Source organism: Delphinapterus leucas, chromosome 15 (genome assembly GCF_059928025.1).
Source record: "Delphinapterus leucas isolate spDelLeu-1000000601 "Yukka" chromosome 15, BTC_Dleu_Yukka2, whole genome shotgun sequence".
NCBI lineage: Eukaryota > Metazoa > Chordata > Mammalia > Artiodactyla > Monodontidae > Delphinapterus > Delphinapterus leucas.
This window is the reverse complement of record NC_143143.1, coordinates 67,043,485-67,056,634: the sequence shown is the minus strand read 5'-3', so window position 1 is coordinate 67,056,634 and position 13,150 is coordinate 67,043,485. Positions and strand designations below refer to the sequence as shown.

At 41.8% G+C, this 13,150-nt stretch overlaps 1 protein-coding gene across 2 annotated transcripts in view; it reads right to left on the bottom strand.

Moving 5' to 3' along the window:
* The window catches only part of CTNNBL1 (catenin beta like 1), a 168,041-nt gene that overhangs the window by 11,733 nt on the left and 143,158 nt on the right, over window positions 1-13,150 (bottom strand). The gene's annotated exons all lie outside the window — the stretch shown is intronic.

The window sequence follows — 13,150 nt, the reverse complement described above, 5'->3', positions numbered from 1 at the left end:
CTGCCTCGATTTGCCTCCTGCTTCTCCCATTACTCTAAAGTATCTTATGTTCTCTTGTTGGTCCAGGGAGTCAAGATTAAAGTCCATTTTTCCTATACAGTTACTCAGGGCCAAAATGATCTCATCAACATATTCAACCTGAAAAAATAAGCTGATGGGGACACAAATCTATTCATCTGCTTCTACTCATTCTTTACTCTTTCGTTCCAGCCTCCATAAATAACCTCTCTACAGACATACTTAACTCTCCTTCCCTTCCAAATCAAGTTAACCTAGGGAAGAGAGCTGCTTTCTCTACAATTCTGTCTTGGTATCCTGGTGATGGCACAGGTACCCAATCTGTGTGTCCCTTTTGGCTTACATTTTGTTAGATGCAAAATGCTGCCCATCTTTCCATTTCATTCCACAAGTTCAATACTCCCTCAAGGCCAAAGTCCTAATGAGTGATGGGAGTCTCTTTCCTAAACTTTTGTAACCCCAGACCTATCAGACTTGCTGTCCCCATATCTATTCCTCTCTAGTAGATTCTTTAGAAAAAACAAAAACAGCTTTATTGAGATACAATTGACATACCATACAATTAGTATAGTCAGAGTTGTGTAACCACCATCACAATCATTGTAGAGTATTTTCATTCCCCTCCACCTCCAAAGTCCCTCATCCAGTGGATTATCACCACCTTTGCCAAGAGGGCTCTTCTTCCCAACTCAGGGACTTTAGGGCCTTCCTTCCTAGGGATTCTGGGGTATCTCTCAAGCCAACGCTATTTTTAAGCTACCTCTCCTACAGAGCCTTCCCTGATTACTTAAAGCTAAAAACTCCTCCTTTCCAAAATTCCTGACAGCACCCTTGCAGGTCACTCCATGACACGACCTCTTCTGGCACGTCATATTCACACTGATTTCAGTTATCATCAGCTCCCTGTTTCTACAACTCCCTTTATTTCATGAGGGTGAACCGTGAGCTCTGTGAAAGTGGGGACTGAATTTTGTCTTTACATCCCCAGCTCAGTAAACATCCATGCAGTGAATGAAAGGAAAAAGACATCTCCGTTTTAGGCTGTCAGCTCTCAGGGGTCAGAACTGGATGAGGGACTCATTCTACACGACTAGCGACTGGTCTAAGAAGACAGGTGCTTAAATACATGCTTTTGATGACAACAATCCATTTCTTAATTCCGTCAGTGGTTTTATGGCCATGGTTCCCTCTGACAACTCAGGCTCCTGTCACTGACAGAAGCCCTTGGGACCCTGCTTTCCACTCTCCCAAACTCGAAGGACTTACCACTGTGGTCATCAGTCTCCAACCAGCATCCTTCAGAGACTATTTAGATGCAGATAACATGCTTCTTTATTTGCCCAGGGGGCCAGCCTGCAGCTACACAAGGCTACTTTTCATCTCACTCCCAAAGGCCTCTGTCTGAGAGGCAAAAGAGGGTTCTAGATTTGCCAGGCCTTGTACTGCCCAGTAAATCACCACCACTAATTCATAGCTTTGTTTAGTAGCAAATTCCTTGGTAATCTGGTAATAGTGCTAACATTCATGAGGTCGTCCTGGAGCACTAGACTGACGTCCAAGGAGTTTACAAGTAGAAGGGCCTCTTTAGTTTCTCATTTGCTCATAATCATAACTTCCTGCTCCAGAACTCCTAAGTGTTCAGAAGCTGGGGGCCCAGGAAGGAATTATTCTTGACTTTCACTCATGCAAAAAGCATTTGCTGTTAATACTTCACATTTCTATAATGCTGCAGAGTTTAAAGTGTTATTATGTATATGGTCCTTATTACCAAATTTAAAGAGAGCAGGGAAGGGATTATTAATCCCACTGTACAAATTAGAATCCAAGGCACACAGAGGTTAAGTAAGTTGCTCATAATTACCAGTTACTAGAATATGGACTCCCCGGGGGCAGGAATCCTGTCTAATTCACCTCTGAGGTGGAAATGAATAACATGAAGCACAGTGTTCAGATCTGGACCCTGCTAAGTGTCTAGTGGCAAGAACACCTTTCTAAGCATTGAGTTAAGGCAGAAAAGGAATGAAAATGGAGGTAAGGGGATGCCCTGGTCTTAGTCACCAAGAAGCTGACTGTCTATCCGGGAAGGTCACAGTAACACAGAAAATGACCAAAAAGTAAAGGGATACAGTGCGCCCACAAATTTAAAGTAATTACAAGTGGTGGGTGCTAATCAGGGCTGGTTAAGATGTTAGGGCATTGGGAAGAAGTGACTTTTAGGTAAGGTTTCAAGGATCCTGACTGGCAGACATAGCAGGATGAATGCCCTAAGAATGAAGGCTTTCCTGTGGTCCGAAGCCTTATGCAAAATGCCTTATGCAGTTCATACTTTCTGCTCACTAGCCCCCGACCCATATACACAGCACAAACAGGCCTGCCCTCCCTTTTCTGGCCCCTTCACTTTTGCTTGTAATGTTGGTACTCTTCCCAATCCCCAATCTCTATCATAATGTATTTAAAGTCTAAAACGTGATGCTCCTTACAAAACTGCTCCTGAGATCTTTAAAAACGTCTCAGTGTTTTCTAACTTGCTATGATTTTTCAATCCTCAAACCCCCCAAGTTTTGGATTTGTACCTCTTTTATGGCACCTCCCATGCCCTGTCCTGCAATAGTTACTCAGATGTGTGCCTCTTTCCTGTGTAGGTTCCTTGAAAGCAAGAGTTGTAAAGTTTTAAATCATCTTTGTACCCTAGAAAGCACCTTGCATGGTACTTTTTTGCATAGCAGACTCTTGAAAAGCATTTGTGAAACAGGATTGGAAAAATGCAGGTAGAAGTTCAGCTGTATTAATGAGCTGTGTGTGCTAAGACTTCTGTGGATGGGGTAGGAGGGGAAACATTAGGAAATGGGGAGGGACAGTGCCTTGGAGGGCTAGCTGGTGGGAGGCTTAAATGCTGGCCAGAGAAGTGAGATATGATGAGCTGCAGACTACACTTGCAGGAAAGTGAATGAGAATGTGCCAACACCTCTATGATGGACACATCGGCTTAAAGTGTTGAGAGGCAGGCAGAGTGTACAGCTCGGAGGCCACAGTATCAGCCTATGTGAGAAGTATATCAGATGGGGAAGAGAAGAGGGGAGGGGAGGGGAGCAGAGGAGAGGACAGAGACCAAACCCTTAGAGGTTTCCAAACATGGGAACTTGGAGAGAAACATATTCATTCATCTACCTGGTAAAGATTGCCTGAACACCTAACTATGGGCCAGGTATTACATGATGTACCAGGGGCGGCAAAGATAAATAAGACAGTCTACATAATCAAGGAATAAGACAGTCTACATAATCAAGGAGATTAAAGTCTAATGAGGTTAACAAATATGAACAAACTTCTTTTTAAAATGTAGTGATGGCTATTATGAAGGACCTCTCAAACTGTACTGAGTGCCATGGGACTCCAGAAGAAGGACAGACTAAGTTTGTTTTGAGGAGTCAGGAGAGTTCAAGGGAAATGTAACATTTGAGCTGGATTCTGAAGGAATTTGACAAGCTGGAAAGAACATTCTAAACAGAGGGAACAATAGCATGGGTCAACTCGGCTAGGGTGGAAGAGAACAAGAGCGGAATATCACTGTCATTAAGAGAGAGAAAGAAGAGAAAGAAGGGAGTGCTTCTTTGCTTATTAGATCCTAGCTACCGGCAGATCACAGTTTTTGATTGATTACGACATACCAGGCGTTGTGTGACGCAGTCTGAATAATAGCCATTGCTACCACCATCTACCCACCTTGGAGGAGCAGCTAATGTTTACTGGGGGCTTATTATAGTGCCAAGTGCTTTACCTATACTGATTCCTTTACTTCTCACAAATATTACGCGGTAGGGATTGTTACCCCCATTTCAGATGAGGAAACTGACTCAGGCAGAGCAACCTGCCTAAGGCTAGTGGGTAGGAGAACTGGGATTCAAATCCAAGAATGTGCTCTTTTCCTACTACCATGGTTGTGTAGGTATACGTTTTAGAGCTGTTTGGAGAACAAAGGAAGATACTAAATAACAGAAAGGCTTAAGAAATAGAGTTTAGCAAAATTAAATTTCTCCAATTACATCAGAAGTGCCCCCGGTGATTTTTTCTTTTTCATACTCTTCCCCACAATCTGATCTTCTTTTAACCAGACATAATGTACCTTCCAATTTCTCTAAATACTGTCATGTGGAAAGGATTGGACCCAAGAGAACATTGACAAATCCTATTTTTTCCTCTTTCCTCAGAACTTCAAGACTCTAACAACGTGCAATTCGACATTCTACTTTTAGACACAAGGCCACATGATTTGAAAGTGAAATTTTCCAATGTAGATCTGAGATATGATTACAGTTCATCTCCAAGAGAGGCGTCACCATCACCGCACTGAACAGGCACAAAGATGAAACACAGACTGGCTTCTAAGACAAAGTTTGTGCCCTGACAGATTTAGAAGCATCACAGAAACCAGCACACAGAGAAGGTGACTGCTGTCAGGATAGTCCCTAATCTAGCCTGTTACAACTCTGAGGCATGGAATATTTACTGCTGAGTGGATTCACGGAAGCTGAGCACAAATGTTTACTCCATGTTTAAAGGGAAATTTAAAAAAGCAGGGTGATTATGTATTATTCTGATGGAAAATAAGGAAGTTTGCGTACAGTTCTTTTAGGCTTCTCAAGTTCTGGTCTGTTTTAGAAAGAAGTAGGATGGTACGTCACTTTTATTATCCACCCGTCTCACAATGTGTGAACAGAGTCAACTTCTTATAAATGGATTAATGCATTTTTGGCTCTTTTTCTTCGTTTCTAAGACACTAGATAAAAATCTGATCTTGAGATAAGGACTTGATATGGTTCTTTGTATTTCTGTGCGTGAGGAAGACCTAGACATCTTAAAGAACTAAGCAAATGGGATCAGATCCCGACTCCAATACTAACTTACTAGTGTCTGTAGGCAAGTCATTTAACTTTTCTTGGCCTTGGCTTCTTTGCTTGGAAATTAGAAGCCTAAGCTGGATCAGGGAAGGGAAATAGGGTTCCTGAGTGCCAACTCTAATTCACTGTCATGGCTGTAGATTACCATATTGGAAAAGCGTTGTGCAGCCAAGTTGGAGCTTAGTAGAGGAAGAACACTGCAATCAGTCAGCACTGTTTACACCAATCACAGGCTGGAGAGTGTAGGGGGGCTGACCTCTGTCTTCCCTGATCAGGCCTTCTTGAAGGTTCCTTTTAGCTTTGATAACCTGTGGCAAATCTAGGACTGAAGCACCTTCATAACCAGATGCAGTGAGTTTCTGCCTGCATATGGGTAAATGGACAGATGGGAGCTGTTGACTGACAGTGCTCCTAGACAGTCAGAAGAGCCACTGGGAGACATGCCTCAAGTAGAAGACACAAACTGTCACCTCAACAGGACATGTTTAGTACTGACAATTAGCTCGTCCTCTCATCAATAAATTAAACTTCCCTATAAGAAAGAGACAACCCCTGGATCTGCTACTATATTAGACAGGCTATTTTAAAACAATTTGGGCAGGCAAATCAAGTGCTCTTAAAATGGGAATATGGGAGAGGATTGGGAAGATGGCGGAAGAGTAAGACGTGGAGATCACCTTCCTTCCCACAGATACATCAGAAATACACCTACACGTGGAACAACTCCTACAGAACACCTACTGAACGCGGGCAGGAGACCTCAGACCTCCCAAAAGGCAAGAAACCCCCCAGGTACCTGGGTAGGGCAAAAGAAAATAGAATAAACAGAGACAAAAGGATAGGGACGGGACCTGCACCAGTGGGAGGGAGCTGTGAAGGAGGAAAGGTTTCCACACACTAGGAAGCCCCTTCGCGGGAGGAGACTGCGGGAGAAACTTCGGCGCTGTGGAGGAGAGCGCAGCCACAGGGGTGCAGAGGGCAAAGTGGAGAGATTCCCGCACAGTGGATTGGTGCCGACCGGCACTCACCAGCCCGAGAGGCTTGTCTGCTCACCCGCCGGGGCAGGCGGGGCTGGGAGCTGAGGCTCGGGCTTCGGTAGGTCGGGGTCAGAGCGCAGGGAGAGGACTGGCGGCGTGAACACAGCCTGAAGGGGTTAGTGCACCACGGCTAGCCGGGAGGGAGTCCGGGAAAAAGTCTGGACCTGCCGAAGAGGCAAGAGGCTTTTTCTTCCCTCTCTGTTTCCTGGTGCGCGAGGAGAGGGGATTATGAGCGCTGCTTAAAGGAGCTCCAGAGACGGGCTTGAGCCGCGGTTATCAGCGCGGACCCCGGAGACGGGCAGGAGACGCTAAGGCTGCTGCTGCCGCCACCAAGAAGCCTGTGTGCGAGCACAGGTCACTATCCACACCCCGCTTCCAGGGAGCCTATGCAGCCCGCCACTGCCAAGGTCGCGGGATCCAGGGACAACTTCCCCGGGAGAATGCACGGCACGCCTCAGGCTGGTGCAACGTCATGCCGGCCTCTGTCGCCGCAGGCTCGCCCCGCACTCCGTACCCCTCCCTCCCCGTGGCCTGAGTGAGCCAGAGTCCCCGGAGCAGCTGCTCCTTTAACCCCGTCCTGTCTGAGCGAAGAACAGATGCCCTCCAGCGACCTACACGCAGAGGTGGGGCCAAATCCAAAGCTGAACCCCGGGAGCTGTGCGAACAAAGAAGAGAAAGGGAAATTTCTCCCAGCGGCCTCAGAAGCAGCGGATGAAAGCTCCACAATCAACTTGATGTGCCCTGCATCTGTGGACTACCTGAATAGACAAGGAATCATCCCAAATGGAGGAGGTGGATTTTGGGAGCAAGATATATTATTTTTTCCCCTTTTCCTCTTTTTGTGAGTGTGTATTGTGTATGCTTCTGTGTGAGATTTTGTCATAGCTTTGCTTTCACCATTTGTCCTAGGGTTCTGTCTGTCTGCTTTTTTTATTTTATTTTACCTTACTTTATTTTATCCTCTTTCTTTCTTTCTACTTTTTCTCCCTTTTATTCTGAGCTGTGTGGATGAAAGGCTCTTGGTGCTGCAGCCAGGAGTCAGTGCTGTGCCTCTGAGGTGGGAGAGCCAACTTCAGGACACTGGTCCACAAGAGACCTGCCAGCTCCACGTAATATCAAACGGCGAAAATCTCCTAGAGATCTCCATCTCAACACCAACACCCAGCTTCACTCAACGACAAGCAAGCTACAGTGCTGGACACAATATGACAAACAACTAGCAAGACAGGAACACAACCCCACCCATTAGCAGAGGGGCTGCCTAAAATCATAATAAGTCCACAGACACCCCAAAACACACCACCAGACGTGGACCGCCCACCAGAAAGACAAGATCCAGCCTCATCCACCAGAACACAGGCACTAGTCCCCTCCACCAGGAAGCCTACACACCCCACTGAACCAACTTTAGCCACTGGGGACAGACACCAAAAACAATGGGAACTACCAACCTGCAGCCTGCAAAAAGGAGACCCCAAACACAGTAAGATAAGCAAAATGAGAAGACAGAAAAACACACAGCAGATGAAGGAGCAAGATAAAAACCCACCAGACCTAACAAATGAAGAGGAAATAGGCACTGTACCTGAAAAAGAATTCAGAATAATGATAGTAAAGATGATCCAAAATCTTGGAAATAGAATGGAGAAAATACAAGAAACATTTAACAAGGACCTAGAAGAACTAAAGATGAAACAAGCAACAATGAACAACACAATAAATGAAATTAAAAATACTCTAGATGGGATCAATAGCAGAATAACTGAGGCAGAAGAACGGATAAGTGACCTGGAAGATAAAATAGTGGAAATAACTACTGCAGAGCAGAATAAAGAAAAAAGAATGAAAAGAACTGAGGACAGTCTCAGAGATCTCTGGGACAACATTAAACACACCAACATTCGAATTATAGGGGTTCCAGAAGAAGAAGAGAAAAAGAAAGGGACTGAGAAAATATTTGAAGAGATTATAGTTGAAAACTTCCCTAATATGGGAAAGGAAATAGTTAATCAAGTCCAGGAAGCACAGAGAGTCCCATACAGGATAAATCCAAGGAGAAACACGCCAAGACACATATTAATCAAACTGTCAAAAATTAAATACAAAGAAAACATATTAAAAGCAGCAAGGGAAAAACAACAAATAACACACAAGGGAATCCCCATAAGGTTAACACCTGATCTTTCGGCAGAAACTCTGCAAGCCAGAAGGGACTGGCAGGACATATTTAAAGTGATGAAGGAGAAAAACCTACAACCAAGATTACTCTACCCAGCAAGGATCTCATTCAGATTTGATGGAGAAATTAAAACCTTTACAGACAAGCAAAAGCTGAGAGAGTTCAGCACCACCAAGCCAGCTTTACAACAAATGCTAAAGGATCTTCTCTAGGCAAGAAACACAAGAGAAGGAAAAGACCTACAATAACAAACCCAAAACAATTAAGAAAATGGGAATAGGAACATCCATATCGATAATTACCTTAAATGTAAATGGATTAAATGCTCCCACCAAAAGACACAGACTGGCTGAATGGATACAAAAACAAGACCCGTATATATGCTATCTACAAGAGATCCACTTCAGACCTAGAGACACATACAGACTGAAAGTGAGGGGATGGAAAAAGATATTCCATGCAAATGGAAACCAAAAGAAAGCTGGAGTAGCAATTCTCATATCAGACAAAATAGACTTTAAAATAAAGACTATTAGAAGAGACAAAGAAGGACACTACATAATGATCAATGGATTGATCCAAGAAGAAGATATAACAATTGTAAATATTTATTCACCCAACATAGGAGCACCTCAATACATAAGGCAAATACTAACAGCCATAAAAGGGGAAATCGACAGTAACACATTCATAGTAGGGGACTTTAACACCCCACTTTCACCAATGGACAGATCATCCAAAATGAAAATAAATAAGGAAACACAAGCTTTAAATGATACATTAAACAAGATGGACTTAATTGATATTTATAGGAAATTCCATCCCAAAACAACAGAATACACATTTTTCTCAAGTGCTCATGGAACATTCTCCAGGATAGATCATATCTTAGGTGACAAATCAAGCCTTGGTAAATTTAAGAAAATTGAAATTGTATCAAGTATCTTTTCCGACCACAATGCTATGAGACTAGATATCAATTACGGGAAAAGATCTGTAAAAAATACAAACACATGGAGGCTAAACAATACACTACTTAATAACAAAGTGATCCCTGAAGAAATCAAAGAGGAAATCAAAAAATACCTAGAAACAAATGACAATGGAGACACGACGACCCAAAACCTATGGGATGCAGCAAAAGCAGTTCTAAGAGGGAAGTTTATAGCACTACAATCCTACCTTAAGAAACAGGAAACATCTGGAATAAACAACCTAACCTTGCACCTAAAGCAATTAGAGAAAGAAGAACAAAAAAACCCCAAAGTTAGGAGAAGGAAAGAAATCATAAAAATCAGATCAGAAATAAATGAAAAAGAAATGAAGGAAACGATAGCAAAGATCAATAAAACTAAAAGCTGGTTCTTTGAGAAGATAAACAAAATTGATAAACCATTAGCCAGACTCATCAAGAAAAAAAGGGAGTAGACTCAAATCAGTAGAATTAGAAATGAAAAAGGAGAAGTAACAACTGACACTGCAGAAATACAAAAGATCATGAGAGATTACTACAAGCAACTCTATGCCAATAAAATGGAAAACCTGGAAGAAATGGACAAATTCTTAGAAATGCACAACCTGCCAAGACTGAATCAGGAAGAAATAGAAAATATGAACAGATGAATCACAAGCACTGAAATTGAAACTGTGATTAAAAATCTTCCAACAAACAAAAGGCCAGGACCAAATGGCTTCACAGGCGAATTCTATCAAACATTTAGAGAAGAGCTAACACCTGTCCTTCTCAAACTCTTCCAAAATATAGCAGAGGGAGGAACACTCCCAAACTCATTCTACGAGGCCACCATCACCCTGATACCAAAACCAGACAAGGATGTCACAAAGAAAGAAAACTACAGGCCAATATCACTGATGAACATAGATGCAAAAATCCTCAACAAAATACTAGCAAATAGAATCCAACAGCACATTAAAAGGATCATACACCATGATCAAGTGGGGTTTATTCCCGGAATGCAAGGATTCTTCAATATACGCAAATCAATCAACATGATACACCATATTAACAAATTGAAGGAGAAAAACCATATGATCATCTCAATAGATGCAGAGAAAGCTTTCGAGAAAATTCAACACCCATTTATGATAAAAACCCTGCAGAAAGTAGGCATAGAGGGAACTTTCCTCAACATAATAAAGGCCATATATGACAAACCCACAGCCAGCATCATCCTCAATGGTGAAAAACTGAAAGCATTTCCACTAAGATCAGGAACAAGACAAGGTTGCCCACTCTCACCACTCTTATTCAACATAGTTTTGGAAGTTTTAGCCACAGCAATCAGAGAAGAAAAGGAAATAAAAGGAATCCAAATCGGAAAAGAAGTAAAGCTGTCACTGTTTGCAGATGACATGATACTATACATAGAGAATCCTAAAGATGCCACCAGAAAACTACTAGAGCTAATCAATGAATTTGGTAAAGTAGCAGGATACAAAATTAATGCACAGAAATCTCTGGCATTCCTATACACTAAGGATGAAAAATCTGAAAGTGAAATCAAGAAAACACTCCCATTTACCACTGCAACAAAAAGAATAAATATCTAGGAATAAACCTACCTAAGGAGACAAAAGACCTCTATGCAGAAAATTATAAGACACTGATGAAAGAAATTAAAGATGATACAAATAGATGGAGAGATATACCATGTTCTTGGATTGGAAGAATCAACATTGTGAAAATGACTCTACTACCCAAAGCAATCTACAGATTCAATGCAATCCCTATCAAACTACCACTGGCATTTTTCACAGAACTAGAACAAAAAATTTCACAATTTGTATGAAAACACAAAAGACCCCGAGTAGCCAAAGCAATCTTGAGAATGAAAAATGGAGCTGGAGGAATCAGGCTCCCTGACTTCAGACTATACTACAAATCTACAGTAATCAAGACAGTATGGTACTGGCACAAAAACAGAAATATAGATCAATGGAACAGGATAGAAAGGCCAGAGATAAACCCACGCACATATGGTCACCTTATCTTTGATGAAGGAGGCAGGAATGTACAGTGGAGAAAGGACAGCCTCTTCAATAGGTAATGCTGGGAAAACTGGACAGGTACATATAAAAGTATGAGATTAGATCACTCCTTAACACCATACACAAAAATAAGCTCAAAATGGATTAGAGACCTAAATGTAAGGCCAGAAACTATCAAACTCTTAGAGGAAAGCATAGGCAGAACACTCTATGACATAAATCACAGCAAGATCCTTTTTGACCCACCTCCTAGAGAAATGGAAATAAAACCAAAAATAAACAAATGGTACCTAATGAAACTTCAAAGCTTTTGCACAGCAAAGGAAACCATAAACAAGACCAAAAGACAACCCTCAGAATGGGAGAAAATATTTGCAAATGAAGCAACTGACAAAGGATTAATCTCCAAAATTTACAAGCAGCTCATGCAGCTCAATAACAAAAAAACAAACAACCCAATCCAAAAATGGGCAGAAGACCTAAACAGACATTTCTCCAAAGAAGATCTACAGGTTGCCAACAAACACATGGAAGAATGCTCAACATCATTAATCATTAGAGAAATGCAAATCAAAACTACAATGAGATATCATCTCACACCAGTCAGAATGGCCATCAGCAAAAAATCTAGCAACAATAAATGCTGGAGAGGGTGTGCAGAAAAGGGAACACTCTTGCACTGCTGGTGGGAATGTGAATTGGTACAGCCACTATGGAGAACAGTATGGAGGTTCCTTAAAAAACTACAAATAGAACTACCATATGACCCAGCAATCCCACTACTGGGCATATACCCTGAGAAAACCATAATTCAGAAAGAGTCATGTACCAAAATGTTCATTGCAGCTCTATTTACAATAGCCCGGAAATGGAAACAACCTAAGTGTCCATCATCGGATGAATGGATAAAGAAGATGTGGCACATATATACAATGGAATATTACTCAGCCATAAAAAGAAATGAAATTGAGCTATTTGTAATGAGGTGGATGGACCTAGACTCTGTCATACAGAGTGAAGTAAGTCAGAAATAGAAAGACAAATACCGTATGCTAACACATATATACAGAATTTAAGAAAAAAAATGTCATGAAGAACCTAGGGGTAAGACAGGAATAAAGACACAGACCTACTAGAGAATGGACTTGAGGATATGGGGAGGGGGAAGGGTAAGCTGTGACAAAGTGAGAGAGTGGCATGGACATATATACACTACCAAACGTAAAATAGATAGCTAGTGGGAAGAAGCCGCATAGCACAGGGAGATCAGCTCGGTGCTTTGTGACCACCCAGAGGGGTGGGACAGGGAGGGTGGGAGGAAGGGAGATGCAAGAGGGAAGAGATATGGGAACATATGTATATGTATAACTGATTCACTTTGTTATAAAGCAGAAACTAACACACCATTGTAAAGCAATTATACTCCAATAAAGATGTAAAAAAAAATGGGAATATGATTAATAGAGATTAAAGAGAAATTCCAAAAACTCAGTAACCTCCTTAAGTATTGTAAAGATATCGTACTTTACAAAATTTCAAAGTGAAAATCTATATATATATTGAATTGTATTTGAAATATGACAGGAGAGTTAAGATTTAAAGGATGTCTTCCACAAGTTAATTCATTCAACTCTCACATTTGAGAAGAGTGAAGGCGACCGTTTTCTCTGTGAAGCAATGACAACTCAACATCCACATACAGCATTTTTTACTTTTCAAAGCTGCGGATCTGCATTAACCTCACTTGCTGTATATGCCTGGTGTTGGGTATGTACAGCAAACACCATTTTCAGATCTCACAGATGGAAAAATTGAGATAGATGTCAAATGACTGTCACTGAGTTTCGGTTAGAGACTTGACTGGAACATGATTTCCTACTCCAAAACCTTTTTCTGTTAGTCCTTTCAGTCTGACAAGGGATGGGCAGCAAAAATTGAATAATAACAGCACAATCTCCTGAGTCCTTACTGTCTGCCAGGCACTGTGCTAATAAGCACTTTCGTGGATT